Genomic DNA, 23,919 nt, shown 5'->3' with positions numbered 1-23,919 from the left:
CAGCTGATGCACCTGTGACCTGTGATGAGGCGGGAAGTCCCCAGGAAGTAGGTGTTCATGTAATTGTCTAACATATGCCTCACTCATGAAAGATTGTAATTTTCCAAACTAAAGGTTGTTACATTTATGATGGCATTTTCAATGTTTTCCTTATAATTGGGAGAAGGTTAACACCAGAGTTATAAAGAAACGCACAGGAGTTTGGAGAGCTTTTTTTTAATTGCAGCAAGTTTTAACATTAAAATAGATGTCATTAGGTAAAGATCTATTAGGGGCTTGAGTCAATTGAGCTATCCTTTCACTTTTCTCTCTTTTTTTATTGTGCTATACATTTTATCCCACTCCCCTTCCACTCTTCCCCCACCCCCTATGCTCCCAATTTCCTCAGGAGATCTTGTCTTTTTCCTCCTTCACAGGCAGATTCATATATGTCTCACTTAGCATACTCTCCTTGTTACCTAGTTTCTCTGGGATTGTAGCCTGTAGGCTGGTTGTTCTTTGCTTTATGTCTGGTATCCACTTATAAGTGAATACATACTATATTTGCCATTCTGGGTCTAGGCTATCTCACTCAGGGTGTGTTTTTCTAGTTCTGTCCATTTTCCTGCAAATTCCAAGATGTCATTGTTTTTGGTTTTTTTTTTCTGCTGAGTAGTACACCATTTCATAAATGTACCACATTTTCCTTATCCACTCTTCAGTTGAGGGGCATCTTGGTTGATTCCAGGATGGCCACGATCCAAATCTCTTATGTGGAGTAAAGGGAACATTCCAACATTGCTGTGGGAGTGAAAACTTGTAGAATCACTTTGGAAATCGGTATGGCCGTTTTTTCAGAAATTTGGGAATCAATCTACCTCAAGACCCAGTAATACCATTTTTTAGGAATTCATACCACAAGGACATTTGTTCAACTATGTTAATATCAGCCTTTTTCGTAATAGCAAGAATACTTTCACTTTTAACTTCACCAATGGGCTCTGATGCACCAAACTTTACCAACTCTGATGAACTTTTCTTCAGCCTTCCTACAAGTAACAAACAATATCCTGTGCAATCTCTTATTGCCTGCCTACCCTCCTATTTCCTGAGCTGATGTCTCTTGCCCTGACTCTGAACTTGGAATTTTTTAACACAATAGTAGCTGGTCTCTGTGCTTCTTGTTGACTGAGATACTGTGGTACTAGTTTCATGCTAAACGGCTTTCTGCTGGCCTGGATAAATCTCAGCTGTTTCATTCATCTATTTAAATATTCATTTTTCACATACAAAATAATATATCCTGCTGTAAATTGGGGGGTGATAATAGCACTCTTACTCCACTGCATAAAATTAAATTTGGTATAAGATATTTTGTTATGTAATTACAGTTAAATGAGTGCTTCTGTGGAGACATTTATAGCCTGTGTGTTTTTTCACCCCCTGGGGGGATGTGTGTGCAAGGTGTATATATATGCATGTGTTTATGTGGTTGCACATGTAAGAATGCACATGTGTGAAGGCACACTTGTGTGGATGAATGTACATGAGCATGAGTGCAGAGTCCAGAAATTGACACTGAGTGCCTTCCAACTATCACTATTCACATCACTGAATCTGTAGCTTGCCATTCAGCTAGGCTACCTAGCCAGCTTGCCTGGGGAATCCTTTGTCTTTATTTTGAGTGCTGACATTCTGGAAAGGGGATCAAGACACCTGCCTGGCTGTTTTGTAGGTGCTGAGGAGCCCAGTTCCTCATCTGCATGCCTTATCTACTGAGCCACCTACCCTGTCCTAGTCTATATGATTTAAATGGGTACTAAAAACCTCATTCCTATCATACTATCCTATTTTTGTGTGAGGATACTTTGTCTAAGTTTGTCTTGCCTGTCTCTGGGTCACTGCACTTAAGCTTCAGGACAATTCTTCTAGTCCACCTGTATCTTGGCCTGGCATTCCTTGCTTATCTTTACTCTTAGGTTTACAGGAGCTGAAAATTACAATGCTGTAGATACCTCAAATTATCTGATACTATGATGAAAATGATTATTCATAACTCATTTCCATATCCTCACTATCAAACACAGTACCTTCCTTCCATAGCTGCTCGGTAGACGTTGAAGTCAATGGCTCATTTGATAAATGCAAAACCAGCTTACCATTTCATTTTCTTCAAATAGAACTCAAAATAGGATTAACTGTGTCATCCCTCAGAAATGAAGCTGTTTCTAATATGTCTTCAGTGAAGGAGAAGGGGAAGATGAAAACATTCTGCAAATTACAATAACCTGACAGCTGCTCGCTAAACAATACCACATTAATTTTCAATGTTCTGCACATGGCTGAGTGAAGATCCCTTAATCCCAGGTCCCATTTTACTTTTGCCTCATTGTCTCTGTCCCCTCATCATATCACTTGCAGAAATCACCAGTGGCTATGCATTCTCCTCCACCTTATTATTGCCAGAGAAGTCAGAGACTAGTTAATGCAGATCTGCTTCCCAAAGGTATGCGAAAATGGATTTAGCTTCTTTATTTTTTAGTGATTGACTTTGAGAAATTCTCTTCTTTATCAGTTACTAGCAGAGAAACAGAACCTTCCAAGAGTGACAGGAAACTAACCACACAGTCTATATGCATAATGACTTTCAATAGGATTGAGATTAACTGGACCATTCATGAGTATGCAAAATCAGATGACCCTGTGGGTTAGCCCCAGTGAGATCATGTGTTCAGGGTTTAAATTCCTGGCTCCTGGAGATCTGTATTTGAGTAATTTCTGAACAAATTCTACAGACTTTATTCATGCCACTATGATTTTTTTGTTCTTTGCTTACTGTTCCAAACAAATTGTTACCCTAAAAATAGAGAGGATAGAAGTGGATAGGAGAGTTTCTTGAACAGCTTCTTTGCTTATGAAATAAATAAAAATGTGAAAGACTAAGTTGTCTTTTTTTTGAGAACCTAATAATCTATGTAGGAAATAAAGATATCTTCCAAATACAAATGATGAGTGGAACAAAATATATAATGAATAGAGAATAGAAAAGGTAATGGCTAGTGAGCTAGAATTTTGGAGAGTGAGAGGCAAAGTGAACAATGGTAAGATTATTCATCACCAAATTCACAAAGTACCTCAGCCTAATTGTATGTGGAAATGCTTGTCAAACTTTTCACTTTAACATTTCCATACATGTTAAGTAGACAGAGTCTAGTATCTGCAATATCAAAGCAGAAAGAATGCTTGAAAAAATGATTTTGGTAAAATCCCAAGTAAGCAAAGCTGGAATTTATCAAGGAATGTCATTGTTATGGAGTCTTGGTAGATATTTTTATTTTGTCAACCTCAATGATTATTATTCCCAGACCTGTAACTTTCATTTAGATTTACTTTTCTATGCTTAGCTTTTTGGTTCAGAAATATAATAACTTCAACCTGTATCAGTGCACAAGGCATATAAAGGCATATAAAACAAGCACTTAATTATTTGGAATATCATAAATATTCAATAAATATTGACACCTTGTCCAATAACTTGGCCTTAGTCAGTATTCTGTTTCTCTGAAGAGACACGATGACAAAAATACCTCTTATCAATGAAAGTATTTTAATTGGGTGCATGCTTACAATTTCAGAGGGCTAATACTTTGTCTTTATGATAAAGAGCATTGTGACACACAGGCAGGCAGTGGTGCTGGAGATGTAGCTGGGAGCTACATCCTGATCCAAAGGCAGAAGACAGAGATAGAAGCTGAAGCTAATAAAGGTCTTTGATACCTCAAAAAGAAACCCACCCTACCAACACATCTCCAACAAGGGCATACCTCTTAATCCTTCCAAACAGGTCATCCACTGGGGACTGCACATGCAAATATATAAACCTGTGGGGGATCAGGCTATTTCAAACCACCACACCTGGTTACCATTATTCTTCTGTCTCATTCATTCGTGTTTTTAAACATTCATCTAGTCAAAGTCCAGTATCACTGCCCTGCATCCTTCTCTAACACATACAGTGAGCATCTTTATTGGCACCCATATATTTGATTAGCATTGAGGACACAAATAAGAGAAAAAATTTTCCCTTTGGGAACAATCCAGCAGAGAGGACTTGTACATGATTATAAATGGAACTTCCCTTTCATTATGAGAATGAAATGCATAAAGCAGTATTGCAGTTAGATTGGATGTCACACACCTGCAATCTTGGCAGTTTGAGGCTAAAAGAGGAGAAGCAACAGCATGAGGCCTTGCAATAAACCTACCCTCAGTGATTTATGGCTTGGGATCAGCACTTTTATTAAGTTATTGTACTTAGTCCTCACCATAAAAGTTGCTTCCATATAATTAGACTCATTTTAGAAGTAACAAGTTTGAGCTTGATAAGATACATTGCATGGTCAAAGCCGAATCATTGGCTGTGGCTTATGAGCTGGCTAAATAATGGCAAATAGCAACACCTTCCCACTTTGGAACACTACCCTCCTGGGGACAGTGACTGCACCTAGGACAGCAGCTGTGAAGGGGAAGTTTCAGGGCTTTGATTACCCTGAAAATTAAGATGTACTTCCGCGTATCGTGAGTCCAGTTGTGTATTCTGAAGACTCACTGATTGTGCTTTGAGAACACTTTGATTATATTTTATTTTTTAAAGAAATGTAAGTTCAAGAGAAAGTCTGGGGGGAGACAGTTTTGCTGATCCTGAGAGAAGTTGTAGAGAGGTGTTGGGGGGAACGTATTTGCTTAAAATATGTTGTATACATTTATGAAATTTTTCAAAGAATAAATTAAAAAATTAAGAAAAATTGAAGTTCAGGTTAGCAAAATGGCTCAGTAGACATTGCTACCATTCCTGATACCCCAGTTTGATCCCAGAGATCAAACCAACTCCCCTAAAATTTTGCTTCAGACTCATCCCAGCATGCTGTGACATATGCACATACCTCTACATATATGTACACTCTTACATACAAACACACATTACATAAGTAAATAATAAATAAATAACATTTAATTTGGAAAACATAAAATGATAGTTCAGATAAGTAATACTTTTCCTTAGTGTTGAGTTATTTTTGGTTTAGGCAAGAGAATAATGTACATTTTGATAAACAATAATGTGTTCAATATCACTTCAGCTAACATAACCCTGAGTATTCATCTCAAATGGAAACAGTTGATTTTATTTTGTTTTTTCTGCATCTTTAAAATGTTTGATTAATCTCTTGGTCTTCCTGTCTTTCTCCCTTCTTCCATTCATCCCTTTCTATCTTCTTCACTTTTTTCTTTACATTCTGTTCAATAACTAATAAATGAGAGTAAAGTATACATCTATAAAAGATGGACAGATCCTGTACAATGTGCGAGGGGCACCTACAAAGAGGGATATAATGCTCAGAGGAAGGAGTAAACAGAGGAAGGAGTGGCAAGAGTAGCCAGGTCTAGGAAGTCAGAACTCAACTAATGCTGAGAGTATTCATTTGAGACAGTAGTAACTGAAATAGAAATGCAAAAAGATGTTAAAACTCTAACACTACAGAAAAATATGACACTATAGAAAAATCTCACAGACAGTATTTGTATTAAATTGGATCAAATAGTCAAGGCAACTACTTTAAAATGGGAGTAAGTAAATTGGATATTATCTTCCAAGAGTCGTTAACAAAAACCAGACCTCGTGATGCCTGACTTCAGTGCCACCTATTGTGGAAGGTGAGGCAGAAGATTACAAATCCATGATCCATGTGGGCTGCAGAGTAAGTTCAAGGCTGGCCTAGGCCATGTAATAAGATTCTATCACATAATCAAAGCTACAAAAGGAGCTGAGGATAACCTTAGTGATCCAATGCTTTAACTAGCACATGAGAGGCTCCAAATTTAATTCTCACTATTACAAATAGAAACGAGTTGTCAATCACAAGTGCACAGCAATGTTCCGATCATACTTTAGTCGAAAAGAATTATAATAACATCTATCTTAACATGAAGAAACTGCTGAAAAAATCAAGGAAATTCCATGACATGGTTGTCTTATAATCTAAAATGAAGAAAAATTTTAAAAGTCAGGCAAAGAGTAAGGAATTATACAGAGTGAGAGACTAAATAGAGATGACAACTAAGTGAACTATTTGATCCTGAACTGATCAACTTACTATAAAAACATTAAGTTTTGGCTTAGGGAAAATAATACCAGTAATAATTTTCTTATTTTGATGGCTACATTGCGGATAATGTAAGATAAATTCCATGTTGCAGATATTACAGAGTTTTCAGGGGTGGTGTTTTGCTGACAACGAATTCTCAGATGATTCAAGAACTGGAAACTTTATTGTTCTTGCAAGGTTTGGGCAAATTTGAAGTTGCTTCACAATGTTTTTATATAGTTAATTTTATTATTGAAAAGAAGATAAAATGCCTAAACTCTGTGGTATCATGCAATTTTGAATACAAAATGAAGGTAATTTCTTAGAGGCTGTGTGCCTCAGACAAATGACTCAACTTTCAGAGCTTTGTCTGGTGAGGTTTGAAATATGGAATGCTCCCCCAAAAGCTCATGGGATATGCTCTTGGTTTAAAACTATTTTGGGAGGTAATGAGGCATGCTAGGGGGTGTAGATAACTTGAGAACATGGTTCTGAAGGTTATGACTGATCCTAGGTCTCTAACTCTTTCACTGATTTGTTTATAGAAATATGTGAGCCTCTGCTCTGTTACTCCGTCCCAACCATGATGGATTCAAACTGTGGAAACAAGGAACCAAAATAAGTCTCTCTTCCCTTAAGTTGTTTATTACACAGATATTTGTCACAACAATCAAAAGTGTGATTTAACAGAGAAATATATAAGATATTATTATCTTACACACACACACACACACACACACGCAATCTCAGAAGCAGTCTCAGTTTTCTAGTGTAGATTAAGTTTTTTAGAACCACTAAGCTGATTCAAGGAATTCCTGACACATTAAAAACTCCAAATCACTGCAATTACTATCATTATTGATTGATTTTTCATTACCATTACCATCACTATTTTACTGAATGGATTGAATAGAACACTCAATACATAAGTTTGATTTATAGGGGCATTAACCTAACTGTATTCAAATTGTCATTGTAAATTACAAGATGGCCCAAAGAAAGTTGTTTGAATTTGTGAAATTTTCTTATATTCCGTTGACTTCTATGACTTCATATGACCACACTCTCATATTTACTTGCTAAATGTAATTCACACTGGCTTTCTTTTAGATCCTCAGAAACCAAGTTATTTCTCTGAAAATTCACAATCTCTTTCCTCTTCATGGAGCATAACTTTGCCCTTGCTATCCAGATGTCTTTGCTAATCAAATCCACACTTAGAAATCAGAACTCTATAGTCCCTGATCATGAAGCTGTTTTCTTTGATAAGTTTCCATTTTTTATAAAACATTGAATTGAATAGTTCCCTTTTATCAATACCTGTTCAAAACAAAAGCATTCTTGAACTTGTGTTAGGATGTATTCATTTCTGTTATATTCATTGTTGTGTACCCACTGTTCATCATAGGGTCCAGCACACAGTACGTTTTCTACAATCATTCAGTGAATGAAATAATGAAGTGCATGAATGAGTCAAACAAATACTGGTCATTTGAGATCTATCATTTGACATCTTTAGGGCAACCCTATGATTCTGACAACAAAGCATGCTAAATCTGTCTTGTTTCCATAGATTCTACCTTTTCAAATTCAACCAAAGTATTGGAAAGACAAAATTTACATACAAATCAAACATTACAGTCATCATTTCTTTGCCCTGTTTCCTAAACAGTAAAATCAATAGCTACTTACACAGCATTTGTAGTGAGTATTGTAATTTAGAGATGAGCTAAAATAATGGGGCACAGCCATTCCTGAGGGTGGAATGCCATGATCAGTGGTAGTAGGCTCATGATATAATCCTGGTAAATGAGCTAGCTTGTTGGTACCCACTCCCCATGGTGGGATGCCATGTTCAACCTTAAAGCATGGGGGAGGAGCCTAGTCTTGACCCAATCTATTGTACCAGACTATGTTGACTCCTCATGGGAGCCCTTACCTGTGAGGAGGAGTGGACTAGGGATGAGATAGGGAGGAGGTTTGGAGGAGTAGGAGGAGGTGAGAAGGGATGGGAGGAAGGATGGGAGGGAGAACTGTGCTTGGAATGTAAAATTAAATGAAAAATTATAAATGGAGAAAAACAATTGGGCATATGCATAGACTATAAAAAACAATTTGCAGTACTTTAGAAGGGGACTTGAGCACCTGCAGATGTTCAAGATTCAAGAATCAAAGGATACTAAAAGAAGACCATATTAATGTAAAATTGCCACAAAATACATGCAGGTTTGATATCAAGAATTGCAGCATTGTATCTCCTTTTTAAAGAATTGCCATTTTTATTATATGGTCAATAAAGATTAATACAATATCAGAAGATTCAACTAATTGCTTCTTGCCCACACTTTTTCTCAATTTTGAAAATTCACTTAAATCTTCTTAAACACAAAAAATAAATCCCTATGCAAGTGAAGAATGGTTTCTGTGTGATTCAGTCTCATGCTAGGGTGAGAGCATCCTACAACAAAGAGCTCGTGTGTCCTTTTTTAAGAACTTTCATACAGTTGTTATTTTTTCATACATTTTGCTGAAAAGAAGTATTTCTCATACAATTTTTTGTGAACATGGCTTTACTTCCCTGAAATCTGCCTCAATATTTCCCACATCCCCAACCCACGAAACTCTACACCTGTCCTTTCTCTCTCTCTTTATATATAGAGAGAGACAAACAGAAAAGGTATACCAAAGGAGTACTATCCTAATATGACAATTTCCTTAGACTGCAGGCAAGGTTTCTTTTTAAGTGTCAGTTGATCTTGACAATGCTCAAAGAAAAACTAATTATTTTCAGGTATTAAACATCAAGACAGGAGAGTAAAGGAGACTCACCCTAATTATGTAAGGAGACAATGCTGTATGCAAATTTCCAGTTCTTTCTAAAATAATGAATGATTGCTTAGAAATAAAATAATTGCTTTGGCAATAAATGCAACTGTTATTTATGTCACATTGTTTATAAGACTGATGTGTATAATATTTCTCCAGTGCTACTATAAATTACAATATTTCAGGAACATATCACCTAAAGACACTAACATGAAAATGTGCTTCAGTTGCTACACTCCTTATTCTAGTACAAACAGGAACTTTTCTCAGACATAAAGGCATTTTAAGAGGGAAAATGAGTAAATAACCTCATTATTGACATGCAAGAGGGAAGGAAAAGCAATAGAGAAAATCACTAGTTATATGATGTAAACATCTCTAATAGAAACAAATGACCTACTGATTCTACACTGCTTAGTCTTTACCAAATCTTAAGGTGTGAGTCATGCTGTGCAGAGATGTAACTGGATGCTGCAATAGGGAAGCATGATCCAAATACCAGCATCGTACGCATCTGGTACAAAGCAAAATTCTGATCATTGAGAAAAATTTCCCATTGTTTGATGAAAGAAATAATACTAATCCCAAATATTGAAAATGTTATCACCCAAATCTCACTCACTGAAGCAAACTCCCTCCTCCTCTTCTGTGTGACACTACTAGGAGATGGAGTCTTTGAGAGGTGAGTGGGTCTTAAGGGCTCTGCCTTCATGTCTAATATTGGTGTCCTTGTAAGAGAGACTCCATGGAGCAGACGGGCAAATCATCCCTTGTGAAGGCACAGAGGACACAGTCTATGTATCTAAGAATGAGCCCTCAAGGTCAACGGATCGGCTTATGTTATTAATCTTGAACTCCCTAGTCTTTGGAACTGTGAGCCGTACATTCCTGTTATCTATAAGTTAATTCAGTTATGGTGGTTTTTGCTAGTGCACCCTAAAAGACCAAAAAATCTTATAGAGTGTTCTTGAAATTAAAAAAATCAATTTTGCAAAAAATGCAATATTGATCATATAGAGAATACATGACATGCAATGGTGATGAAGAATGCATATAAATGTTTGAGAAACCTGAAATCCATTATTAATGAGTCTAAATGTGCAGTTGTTAATGATGCCTTAATGACTGGATAAAGAAAGACATAGGAGCATTTTCTGTATTTAACATGTAATGAAAATACCAGGGACACCACGTCAGCTTCATGTGGTCATAGGTAAAATATTCCCCAAAAGTTCAGAGCAGAAGTGAAAATGCCTAATTTGCCATGGTCCTGTGATATGCCATAACATACAGTATCTTTGTACATCAAGCTTTATAATGAGCATCTTTTCAGTGATGAGGAAACATACTGTAGTTTGATAGCTGATCTAAAATCAGGCAGTTGGGTGACAAACCTAAGCCAGAGATGGAAAGGAATATTCAGAGACTTCCTACCTTGATGCTACTAACAGGGAAATTTTGGTAGTATCATTTCTCTTCTCTTAGAAGCCAGTAACAATGGCAGAGATTATCACCTTTCAAAAGAACCTAATGGCATCTTTGTATGAAACAAAGTATCTCCTGGTGAAGATATCATTTCTGGATGTTCTGTAATCAGATTGCTATGAGGACCCTGAGGCACTGAGTGTCTACATGTGCATCCTCTGTTCCCAGAATCTAGCATGCTGAAGAGCACATGCCTGGGTCTGTCTGCTGTCCTTGCTTCATTGCTGCTCTTGCCTCAGGCCCCTTTGGAAAGTGCATTAACTCTGTGTAACTTCTGTGGGAACCCATTCTCTTTTTTTATGAGGGAAATATCTTAGAGCAAGAACTATAATAACAGCAGTTACTGCTGCCTCTGTGGTGACTGGGTATTGAGTGTCCGTGTATCAGACACTAAGCTAGCTGCTTTAGATGCATTATCTCTCACCCTTAAAGTGACCCTGGAAATGGAGATTGTTATTCACATGGCATGGAGGTAAAAGACATTGTACAATATCACAGACTGGTGGAAATGAAGCCGCCGGATTAAGACAGGTCTACCTGGCTCTAGACCTCTGCATCTCTGTCCATACCACAATATAAATAGGTTTATAATTAACTTAATAGTTTGGATAATCATTAGGATTATAGCAATTAAAATCTAATAAATAGCCAGGTGGTGGTGAGGCACATGTTTAATCACAGCACTCCAGAAGGCAGAGCAAGCCGATCTCTGTGAGTTCTAGGCCAACCTGGTCTACACAGCAAGTTACAGGACAGCCTCCAAAGTTACAGAGAAACCCTGTCTTAGAATCAAAAAACAAAAAAAGAAAAAAGAGCCAATAAATACCTAAATGAGTCACAGCTAATCATTATTTTGTTAATCTGATGACATCTGAGATTTATATTGTACAGTATAGCTTACATATGCACTTAATGTGATGGACTTCATGGTCCTCATGCCAGTCTTCGGTTTCTGTCATATAGTTGCACACACACACACACACACATAGAGTTACAGGATACCTTTTATATAATCAGATATCTTGGGAACTGATGGTTTTAGTTAATGGGAACAACACATTTTTAAACCAAGATACACGTGAGGCAAAGGACAAAAAGCATTTTCCATATTCTATGTTACCATTTTGTAACTCACCCTTTCTCATAGGTAAATATCAGCTAAGTTTTTTTGTTATAATCTAAAGGAAAATACTTAGCCACCATTTGTATCTTCATTCACCTACAGGGGTTCAATATGAATCTGAAGTAATTGACTTGCCCACATTAAAATGCTTTACCAGCCTATCCACATTCTTTGCTATCTGCCCCCTGCAGATGATAACAACCTACCTTTTGCTCTGGCCACATTAAGGACAAATAATCTTTGCACATATTAGATGATATTTGGCCAGCAGATTTCAAGTGTGGTCTCTGAGTGATTTGTCACAGAAGGGTCTCAACATCAATAGAGCAAGAACAAAAGTAGGATTTGAAGGAGGAAGAAAGGATGCAGAGAAAGAGATGTCTCAGAAAGGAGCAAGTGCAGGAGACAAGGAAGCTTCACTGGAGTGACTCAGAGACCATCCCATTAAAATGAAGATGTAATATGTAATTTAAAATGCTCCTACTCCTGTTATTCACATGGCTCTACCTTCTGCTGCATTTAATTGTTGGATGACAAATTAATGAAAAGAATGGAGACATTGGAATTGCTCCATAATGAGAATAAAACTGGCACCCATTATCTGGATTCTTCAGTGGGATGGAGATGCTAATGAGCAGCCAGTGCTCACAAAAGGCTCACCTTAGTATAATGAGAGATTAGTAAACTAGATTGCATTGCCCCTTGAAATCATCTCTCACGACAATGCGGCACTTTCCAAATGACACATTCTATAGCACACCAATAACTCATTTCTGCCTCCCTGAAGGTTTCTCTTCCTATCTCTGAACCCAATATGCATTACTCATAAATATTAACATTTTGTTAGTGCAGGATCTTAGGCCAATTTGAATGTTGGAGATTGGGATGTGATGTGACTTGAAAAGGGGAATGAAGCCATTGTGTGTCCGTGAACAGAAATGAGTTCAGCAGAGGAAAATATCTGAAACAGTGCATGAAATAAGTGACAACCTTTGGTTCCTTTAATTACAGTTCGAAGAAGGAAAATCACAATAGAGAGATTAAGTTCATTTTTACAGCCTTAAAATTGGATACTGACCCTTCAAGTTCATTTTCTCCTCGTCTCCAGAAATCTCAAGACTAGGCTTTTAAAACAAAACTGTCTAACACATATTAGTGGGTATTATTGCTATTTCTGCAAGCATCAGTTGCTGTAGTTTTTCCCAAAACTTCCCTGACTAGTTTTAATTGTTCTCCCCACACGCAGGATCTTATTACTTAACACTCCTGAAAATTGGAGAACTGGAGATTTGAAAACTGAGCTTGGAGATTTTAACTATGATATTTATTGCTTAAAGTTAACATGGTATATGGGTAAAAACAAGGCAGGGCAGACGTGGCTCTTTCCTTTATTTTGTGGAACTCTTGTTTGCTGTTTAGAGAATCATTTTGAGTTCACATTTCTCCCAGTTTAATGATAGCACACATCATTAGGCTCAAATAGATAGAGTTAAACTATTTTTACATGTTTTTTGGCAAAATAAGGTGCTATATTAGACACTTTCGAGGTGATATTTGGGACCAGTGTGCATTTGATACCCCTAAGTGTATTGGTATTGATGGACTCTGACTACTTAATGTTTTAAGGTAATTAAACCACAAAAACTCATTGGAATAATGTTTAGGGCTGACTTAAACCCTTAAAAGCCATTAGCAGTTAACTGCCAAGTTGTTCTGAGTCTCCATGTGCATGAAATTGAATCATAGGCTAGTGGCAATATGCATCAATCCTTCACAGCCTTACACATTTTATCACGAACCAGGAAGTAGGGAAGGAAGGTGAAAAACTGGATTTAAGAGAAAAAGAATCTTCAGAGTCCTCAGATTTCCACTGGATGTTTCCCTGGAATCATTAACTGATTAACCCAACTTGACCTTCATATGGTAGTATGCAAATATTTCATTTGTCTAATATGGTTGCTGTACTTGCAGAGTTTGTGCAGTGGATATGGGAGAGTAAAGTACTCACGATGGCCTCAAGCAGTTTAGCAACTCAGGGAAGTCATGCAGATGTACAAGTGTTAATACAGTATAGTATGCACCCGAGGAGGAATGACCAAATGAGTGAAGACTAAGTACAAAGCACGGGGTTTGGAATTACAGGATTTGGGGAGTCAGAAGACCCTAGGTTATGGGGAGTGTATATTAGGTTTGAAGCTTTCACTCTAAGCAAACTTAAATGAGAAAATATCTATTGAAACAAAAATAAACCTAATCGAAGGGACAAGAATTTAAGAACCATAGAGTCTGCCCCTTTCAATTAGTAATTCGTTACTTTAATGAGATTTTTGACAAGACCCCTAAGACAACTTATTTTGTCTCATGGTTCTAGAGGTTTCAGTGGAAGACCTAGTGATGTCATTACTCTAGAGCTCTGGAAAGAGGAACATACCATGGTGAAAATGTGTGGCAAATCCAAACCTCTTACATCATAAACCAAAAACCAAAGAGGAAAAGAAAGAGACCAGGATCCATTGTCCCCAAGCCACCAGTAACCTAAGGCCTTCTTATAAGTCATCACACACCAAGATGGCTTAATGCTTCCCATTTAATTCCACTGGGGGGGCCATGCCTTCAGCACGTGATGGACATTCAACATCTAAATTATGTCATCTATAATTACAAAATATGCTTTCATGGTCACAGCAGACAGCTGTAGTGAAGAGTTGATTACAAATGAAGAATCTAAGAATCTGAGCTATAAAGACTTGATATACTTAAACACAAATTCCTTTAGTATTTTTAAAAAGAACCAGAAAAATGCAGAGAGAAAAAAATAACAGTGAGAGAGGCAGAGACACACAGAAAGAAACAGAGACAGAGATTGGGTAGTGTTGAGTTGGAGAGAGAACAGGGAACCATATTCACTGTGGTATATAGAAAAATAGGCAGAAATGAAGATTGTGGTTGAAATCTTCAAAATATTCAATATTCTCCATAAATGACATTAATGAGTCCATCTGTAGTTATTGAGCTAAAAGTGGGCTTAAAACTGGAAATGACAGAATTTTGGCCCTTTTTATAAAATTTTTTGATATTTATTTCAATCAAAGTAGGCACAGTTTCCAAATAAGGCCCTGTTGATGTGACAGCACTAACCATCTCAACCTTCACCCTGGAATTGGGGAACAGTTTGAATGTCTTGATGTAATGTCATCAGCATCACAGGTTTGCTTTCATATTTGGAAGGAAGGCTAATACATTTTCAACAGATTTTTTTAACTGAAGAGATCACTAATCTGACCACAAATTGAGCCCAAGCAGGTAGTTCTCACCAGGCAGCAGGCAGAGTTTTATTCCTGGACTTTATTTCCATGATACATCTGTTTTCTCCCTACGTTCATTTGAATAGAACCCAAATTTGTACAAATCTGCATATATGAAGAAAATGCTCTAGATGTAAATTATTTTAATAAAATTTGAATGTGTCTCTCATAGCTAGAATAAATTTAGAGAAATGTGTTCATGACAAACTTCCGAAGCAAATATCATTTCACTTTTGGGCATTCTGAAGCATAACGACCATTTTTTCAGTTCATGAATATAAAGGCTGGCAATGCCTTCATATCAGAAATATTGACTTGAAAATATCTGCTTCAGAAAACAAATGCATTTAAATAAGTGGGAACTTTATAAACTTTTTACCATCAATGCATTTCCCCCATGTTCATCTTCTTGCAGAAGTAGAAAATGCCATCACCAACATTAAATCCTTCTTTGAGCTCTCATTGATCATAGCCTTAGATTATCCTAACAGCCAAAGACTAAGATAACGTATCAGGGACTTTGGAAAATCTCCAAAGTTCATTTTAGATTAAATCTACTAGTTTCTTAGGCTCCTGCTCCCTTCTAGTGATAAAGGTGGATTATCACTGCACACTCCCTAATTAAGGACAAACACTAACTTGAGCTTTTATACTTTAGCACAAATAACATAACCTTTCTTTTCTGTTAAAACTCCTGTATTTGATCTGTCATTTATGTGAACAGTGCAGCCATTGTGCCTTCAAAGTCTGAAGTATTGATTCAGGTAAAGACAATTTCCCTTATAGCTAAACTGTATTTTTTTCATCATGATGGGATTTTCAACTTGTTACTGTTGCCACTATTTCCAAACTGATAGATCTAAATCTGAAAATTATAAGTCAGCTTTTGATGGTGATAATGAATATAGAACTTTCTTTAATTAAAGGACTTTTAATCTGGGGGTAGAAAGCCAATTAGGAAGTTGCTGCATGCTTTACTCTAAAATCACAGAGGTAGGCCTGGATCAGAAGTGATAATGATGCTGAATCTTCAAAGATATGCTTTATTATTGTTTTGTTACATATTGGTATTGTGATACCAAAATCAAAGCAATGTTTCCTTGTTTGAAGAATTAATGCTTGCTTTTATATCAAAGAACCATTTGTACATAGAGTAACTACTATGATATAGCCCTGAAATGCAAGAAGCAAAAGTGTTGATTCATAATATAGACAGTTTGTAATAGTTCTAGAATCACAAGATAGGAGTCACTAAAAGACTTTAATAACAGTCCTCCATATACAAAGGCAGGCAGGTCTATGAGTGTGAGCCCTCCTTTTAATACATAATGAATTCCAGGTCAGTTGGATCTACATTGTTAAACCCTGTAGATGTGAGGACATAGCCCAATATTTGAGATTTGATTTGCTCAAAATTATTCAAGAGAAAATAGAAGGTAGACTGACATCAACAGAGGTTCAACTTCTGAGGGATAAAGAATCATGCGAAGCCTAGCTAGTAAAATCTTTAGTTGTAAAATTATTTTTAGAAGATTTGTCACATCCTAGGAGCTTCGGGATAAAATTTGAGAATCTAAGCATGACTTTGCCATCGATTTGGAGCAGCCACAGGGAGCAGCACTTCTTTTCACAAACACTGAGATGTGTCTCAGGATGCATCAATGAGGATGGCGACACATGAAGATTTACTGCAGGAGAGTTGAGAGGGTAACTCTTATGGTCACCATGACCTCTTAATATGTCTACCATTCAATATTTGCTTTACCCTCTTCAAACTTATCTACTAACCTAATTTTCTTCACCTACACATGTAATATTTCTTATCTTTTGGTGAGCCTTTGTTGGTTGTGGGTGATGCTTCATTATTGGGAATAAAAAAATAGCTATCCTAGTAGGATCAAAGTAAAAATTGGATACAGATCTAAACAGAATTCTCAACAGAAGAATCACAAATAGGCAAGAAACACTTTAATAAAATGTTCAACATCCTTAGGCATCAGAGACATGCAATTCAAAATGAGCCTGAGACTTCATCTTACATCTGTCAGAATGGCTAACATAAAGAACTCAAGTGACAGCTCATGTTGAAGAGGATGTGGAGCAAGGAGAACCCTCCATCCATTACTGGGGTAGTTCAAACTTGTACAGCCACTTTGGGAATCAATATGACAGTTTCTCAGAAGATGGGGAATCAATCTACCTCAATACCCAGCTATACCAATTTTGGGCATATATCCAAAGAATGTTCAATCAGACCATAAGCACACTTGCTCAACTATATTCATAGTAGCTTTATTTGTAATAACCAGAACTTGGAAACAAACTAGATGTCCCTCAACAGAAGGATAAAGAAAATGTAGTATATTTACTCAATGCAGCATTACTCAGCTGTTAAAAACAATGACAACAGGAAATTTGAATGCAAATGGGTGAAACTTGAAAAAAAAGCATCCTGAGTGTGGTAACGCAGGCCCAAGAAGATGAACATGGTATGTACTCACTTATAAGTGGATATTATCTGTAAATTAAAAGATAACCATATTAAAATTCACAGACCTAAAGAGGTTAGGAAATAAGGAGGGCTTCAGGGGAGGTGCTTAGATCTTCTTGGGAAGGGGAAATTGAAGAGATCTCATTGGTGAGCTGGGGACAAGTATGGACAGGAACTTGAGGGGTCAGATTAAAAGGTGGATGGAGGGTAAAAGTACTAAAAGAAATGACAAGTGGGTGGGGGTTATTTCAGGGTTAAGTAAAAACATGGTGCAAGTAGAAACTCCTGGAAATCTACAAGGACGACCCCAGCTAAACCTCCTAGTAATAGGGAATGTGTGTAGCCTGTGAGCAGTCAAGACTTCCAGTGGAAGGACTGGGATACCAAATTAGCCACACAAACTTTTACTTATAATCTGTTCTTGTTATGAGATGTGCAGGGACAAGGATGGCACAGATTGTGGAAATGTCTAACCAATGATTGATGCAGCCTGAGACCCATGCCAGGAGAGGCAGTCCATCCCTGAAACTTCCTGGAGTGCCAAGACTCAGAGGATGGATAACCCTGATACCTAGGATAGAACCACAGAACCAAACACAATGACAAAAAGAAGAAAAAGAAACAAAGTCAATGTAATGAAGCCTAATGGTATTCCTCCATAATCATAGATTGTCATCTGAAAGGCATCAATCAGCGACTAATGCAAACAGAATCAGACACCCACAGTCAAATATTAGGTGGAGTTTGGGAAATTCTGCAGAAGAGTGAGAGAAAGGATTGTAGGATCCAGATAGGTAAAGGACAAACACAGAATCAAATAATCTGTGTTCATAGAGGCTCCAAGAAACTCAGGGTGAAGGCATGGGACCAACCTATAACCTAGAACTCACAAGACTTGTACAACACCAGAGTACTCTACAAGTGAACACGATTAGAGGAGGTTCACAAGGCCCCATCCCTTGACGAAGAACTGTAGGCAGTCAATAGATGCTGAGGGAAAGGAAGCAAGTTTTCTCCTGGGTCCAGACCTGTTAGAGATAGAACAAGCCTAAGGGGTGAGTTTTAAGCCCATGTTCATGCAGGCAACAATAATTAGATTCAGTGGGATGTATATGCCCAAGTATTTACATGGATATAAAAAGAAGAGGTCATAAATTTGTGATTGGAGTGTGGGTGACAGACATGGGAGGAGTTAAAAGGAGGCATGGAAGAGGTGGAAATGATGTAAATGATATAAATGCATTGTATTCATGTATGATATCTTCAAAAATTAATTTTAAGTAAGTGACAAAAACTATTTGCCCCTTGGAAAATTAAATTTTTAAAATTAAAATTTTTAAAATAAAATTAAATCATCCAAAATTATATATATAATGAAAACATGGTTGTGACAGAATGGAAAAATACAGAGATTTGGAGACTTTCAAATTTTGAAAATTCAAACATGTTTGCAAAGGTTTCTAGAGGTATATTCCATCTTATTTATATAAAGGCAACAATATTCACATCACTACACAGAATCTAAGGTAAAATTTGCCCAGACAAAAGATGTATAACACATTTGTTTAACTAAGCAAAGATGTGTTTCATTTGTTTATATCGTGGAATATGTTTAATTATGTAAAGATGTATTTCATTTGTTTAATTATGTGCATATAAGTTGCTATTTTAACTTGCTTGCCTAAGGCACCTGTTTAATCTAGTAAGAAGATAAATGACCAATAGTGAAGGAAGAGGTATAGAAGGCACTTGAGGGCAGAGAGAATAAGTAGAAGGATTTTAGGAACATAGGGAAGAAAGAAAAAGAGACAACAGGTTGGTGGCCCAAACAAAATGCCAGTACACACATTCATTGATTTTCTTTCCAATTTTACTACTATGTAATGAGAATAGATGTTTAAATGAGATTTGATATTCTAAATCCCACTAGTCCATTGAAAAGTCATCCACTAAGTCTGTTACTATGATAAAGTCATTTAATTAACACAACTCACAATACTACTTCCTTGAGCTTTTTCCTCTCTTTCACTGACCTTATTTTCTTTTAAACACTGGTCATAAATCAGCTCTACTGTTATGTTAAAGTTTTCTGAGGACACAAGGGCAAAGATATGCTCATCCCAACACTGAACTGATGACAGACCAAGGAAAATATCTCATCTTGGTGAAGCAAGGCAGTTATTATAGACCAAGGTTTACTGCCACCATTGACGGAAGTGTGGATGACTCAAAGACTGTTAAGGGGGAACCATTGTTCCCCTTTATTGAATTGTGGAGAGGGTCTTTGTGAATCTTACAACCCTGTGCTTCCCAAACTGGTAAGTTATGTGTGATTCTTCCCTCTAAGAGAGAGTGTTTGAGTTTTGAAGATCTCCATGGCATCTAGGCATCTGTTTTTTATTGAACTATATTCTTTACCAAAATGTATCTCCTAGGATATTAAACATAGATATATATCTCTCATTTTTTTTAATCTTTTAGGTGTAGTTGTCAAGCAGAACCTCTAACACATATAAAACAGACAAAGACCTTCTGAGACAGAATGAAGAAAGGGTACTGACAGGAAAAGGGAGACAGAAAAGTAAACAAAAGATAGTTGGAAGCAAAGGACAGGAAAGGTATATAGAGAGAAACAAGAAGGAACTGGAGCCTGAATCCTCCTCTGTGCTAGGATGTGTGCTATGCCCTGTGATCACTCTCACTGTCATTACTTCCTAGTCCTTCCAGACTGTCTCAATCACCATTCAATTCCTAGTCTTAGATGTCTTATTTCCCCGAGTGCCATTAATTCCAGGATATTGTCACAAAATTGCTGAAGGTTTCTCTGCATAGGGAACTTTTTACTTTTTTTCAGGCAGAAAACCGTCATTTTGAATATAACATTGAACTACATTTTACAAATCTATGGCTGTGTCCTGCGCATGAAATTTATCTAGAGTAACTATAATCTTCCCTTTTTCTCTTCTCTAAACCCTAAAAATGCTACCTCATCCCCAGACTGGTTTGTCATGCAGAGTAATTCAGATTTCCTTCTTCTTCGCGCTCCTATATTCATTTTTCTTTCCTCTACAAGGGTGCCGCTTACTTACTTGTTATTTATTTATACTTCGCTTCATTCTGTGAAGATATTGTTGTATTGCAGGATCAACTGCAATAAAAATATAAAAGAAAATGTAAGTATAATATGAACATAGGATTATGATTAATCCATTTCTGTTCCAATTCAGTAAAAATTGGCAGTGGGAAAATTAGTTAAAATGATATATCAGGGCAAGAAAAGTGTATGCTACAGTGTAGGCTCGTGGCATAGGTTGAAATAGAATGCCAAAAAATGTACCTCCATCTACTCTTCCTCTCCCTTCCTTCTCCCTACCTTTGTTATTTTGGAGAAGATGTAACTCAAACTGGCTTCAGACTCATGGCAATCCTACCGTCTCAGTCTTTCCAGTTCTGAACCTAGACATATGCTCCGCTACACCTGATATTAGACTCTTGGTTAATCTGAATCTTGTTTAGAACTTCCAGGAAGCCAAAAGTAAAAAGGAAACAAGGCTAGTTTTGTCACTCCTGACATCAGCATGGAATACGTATAACAATTCCCCTTTGCTGAGAGCACAGCAAAGCTTTGCCTTGGGAAGGACTTAATTCTAAAACAGCATGTTGATATAGTTATTGGAACATGACATGCAAGGAAAATAACTCAGAGGCAAGAGTCCCCGGCTTACCCAATAATTGTAGTAAGAACAGTAGTTGGAGATCTCATGGGAAACACAACCAAAAAAAATTTATGTACATACAAAAGTCAAGTGGAAGGTTCAAAGACAGTGGGAGAAGAAAGCCTGAATGGTGACTGCCCAGCAATCTGTTCCAGTCTCTTTTGCATGACCCATGGCAGTTTTGCCTTATTCACACTTCAGCTTTATGGTTAGCCCTCCCTTGTAATTACATCCTGGAAACTGTATGACAGTAGCTTCATCGCTAGGCCATGATCACATATATTGGGGCCAGAGGCAGACAGAGCTCTGGGCTAGGACTTTAATATGCCACTCACTGAAATAGCTATTTTCCTTAATGGTGTCTTATCCAAAGAATAGCCCAGTGAAGGTGACATTGACTATTAACCTATTCCAAGTGTGGGAGGCCTGCACAAATGATGCCTAAATTGTTCTTCAAGAACAATTTGAGTATGAATAGAAACTGCAAAATAGACTGTGTCACCCATGAAAAAACGATCCTCATCATACATGCAGAAGTAATTCTTCATGATTCTCCACTTAAGGAAGCAGGCTTATCACCACAGCTTAGATATCTATGGTAATGATTTTCAGTAAAACAAAAGTAACAGACTTAACCACTGATTGTGTTTATTAAATTGCTCAGCATGACATTGTTAATAGTCTCAAAAACAATTTGGGTGTGCAAAGTGACCCAGAATAGAATATATTATGATGCTTAAGCTGCTTTAAATATCTACTGAGTGGGATTTTTTCTTTTCTTTTATATATTCATTTATTTATTGCTGTTTGTTAGTTTATGACATGCCCTTCAAGGAAGGAGATTTTGGAGAGGTGGGCAGCAGTTTCTCAGTCACCTTCATTACAGGTTTACGTTTAAGCTATGCATGGCTTTCAGTGAACATAAGTCAGGAAATCATATCTCAGAATTTTCTTAGGTATGTGTTCTAGGAGAAAGCATATGAGGAAGAGAGCACATGTGTGGGGGTACTTGTGTGTTCATGTGTGTGTGTGTGTGTGTGTGCGTGTGAGTGTGTAATTTACATGGCTATGTACATGATACAAAAATGATATTTAGAAAAGCTTTGTGGCTAGGAAGTATTCCTGATGAATCTGAAACAATACAGGAACATAATGAGAGATGAGATGTAATGTTACCACTGCAACAGTATCAATTGTTGGAGTAGGAAACTCCAAATGAGCAAGATTGGGGGCCATATGGACAAAACGACAATGTGCAAGAAACTACAGAGAATTTCCAGAGTAAAGAATTTCTTGAAGGTCCCTGTGTGGATTCACACTAAATCAAGGACTTTCCTTAGCAGAAAGAAAAGGGTTGAACCCATAAGTCCAGGAAAGTTCTGTTTGTTTGTTTGCTTGCTTGTTTGTTTGTTTGCTTGTTTGTTTTGACAGAAGGGCTAAGTCATAACAGAGAAGTATTTAATATGTACCCAAATGTAGCAAATATTTTCCAAATATTCACTACCTCCCTCCCCTTAATATGCATATCAAACTCACAATCTCCATTACCTGATTTTTGGATAATGTACGAAGGCAGTCTGCTAGCTCCAGATGGGACACTTGCATTTTGAATGTGAATACTGAGTCCCCTGTTTGTGCCACTGTTTGGGAGGACTGTGGAACCTTCTTGGAAGAGTTGATTATTTGAGATGGACCTTGTGGTGTTACAGCTCAGACCCACCTTCTGTCCACTCTCTACTTGCTAAGTACACATGGAATGTGACTATCTGGCCTCCTGAACTTGCCACCAGACCTTTCCTGCCTGCGGCCATGATTTCCCTTCTACAATGGACTGTGTCCTCTGAGACTGCAAGCTAAAATAAACATTTTATTCCCTTCAAATGCTTTTATAGAAAAGAAATTAAGGAAATGACCTGGCCTAAAGTGTTGGTTTTTTTTTTTTTAATGGCAGACCTTTATCTGGGAGGGGAATGTCAATTATTGTTTATGGTCTTTAAAAAAGTCTTTCTTAAAAATTAAAGATTAAATAATTGCTATATTATTGTTTTATATTATGGAACATATGCTTAATATTACATTTCTAAAATCTGAAAAGAATTATGGATTCTGAAACATTTCTCCCTGTGGGTTTTAAACTAGAAGAAAGTGTAATACATAATACTGATATTTTGTGCCTATAACATGCTGCCTCTTTTGAGTAGTCACTTGTTTAGAACTTATTATTCTGCTCTGTGGTAGGTATGATAATCCCTGTCATTGTATAAAGGTACGCAAGGCTTGTTGAGGATTATTTAGGTGTTCAAGGTTACACAGCTTGTAAACATTAAGAATGTCGTTTTGATTTTAAATGATATTCTAAGTCCTGTGATTCTTATCAGGAAATAAATGACCATAAGAGCATAAATCTAGGAGGGGAAATGCTAAGCATGAAGTGAATAAAATGTTTATTTCTGTAATGTTATGTGTTGCTCAAGATCAATGATCCAGTAAGTTCAAACCCTGTTTCTTTTTTGAGGAGGCAAATTAAAATAATTAACAATGCTAGAAAATAAAGTACAAGAATATTTGATTTCTATTTAGGGTTTGTTTATCAGCTTTGCAAAAAACAAAATCTGTAGTTAATTCTTAAAATGCCATGCATTCCTGATGCTTCAACACACCTGCAAGCATACAGCCCAGACACAAGATGCGCCAGTACTTTAAGTCTGCTTTTGCCTCAAATTCTCCTTTTAGCTTCCCTCTGAGTGTGACCTAATCATTCAAAAGCATCAGAGAAATTCCTCAATACTATTATTTGTATATTTTCTCCTGGTTCCAAGAAAACTAACAATATCAATAAAAAGCCCTTGCC

This window comes from Mesocricetus auratus, unplaced genomic scaffold (genome assembly GCF_017639785.1).
Source record: "Mesocricetus auratus isolate SY011 unplaced genomic scaffold, BCM_Maur_2.0 Super-Scaffold_100714, whole genome shotgun sequence".
NCBI lineage: Eukaryota > Metazoa > Chordata > Mammalia > Rodentia > Cricetidae > Mesocricetus > Mesocricetus auratus.
This window is presented reverse-complemented; position numbering follows the sequence as displayed.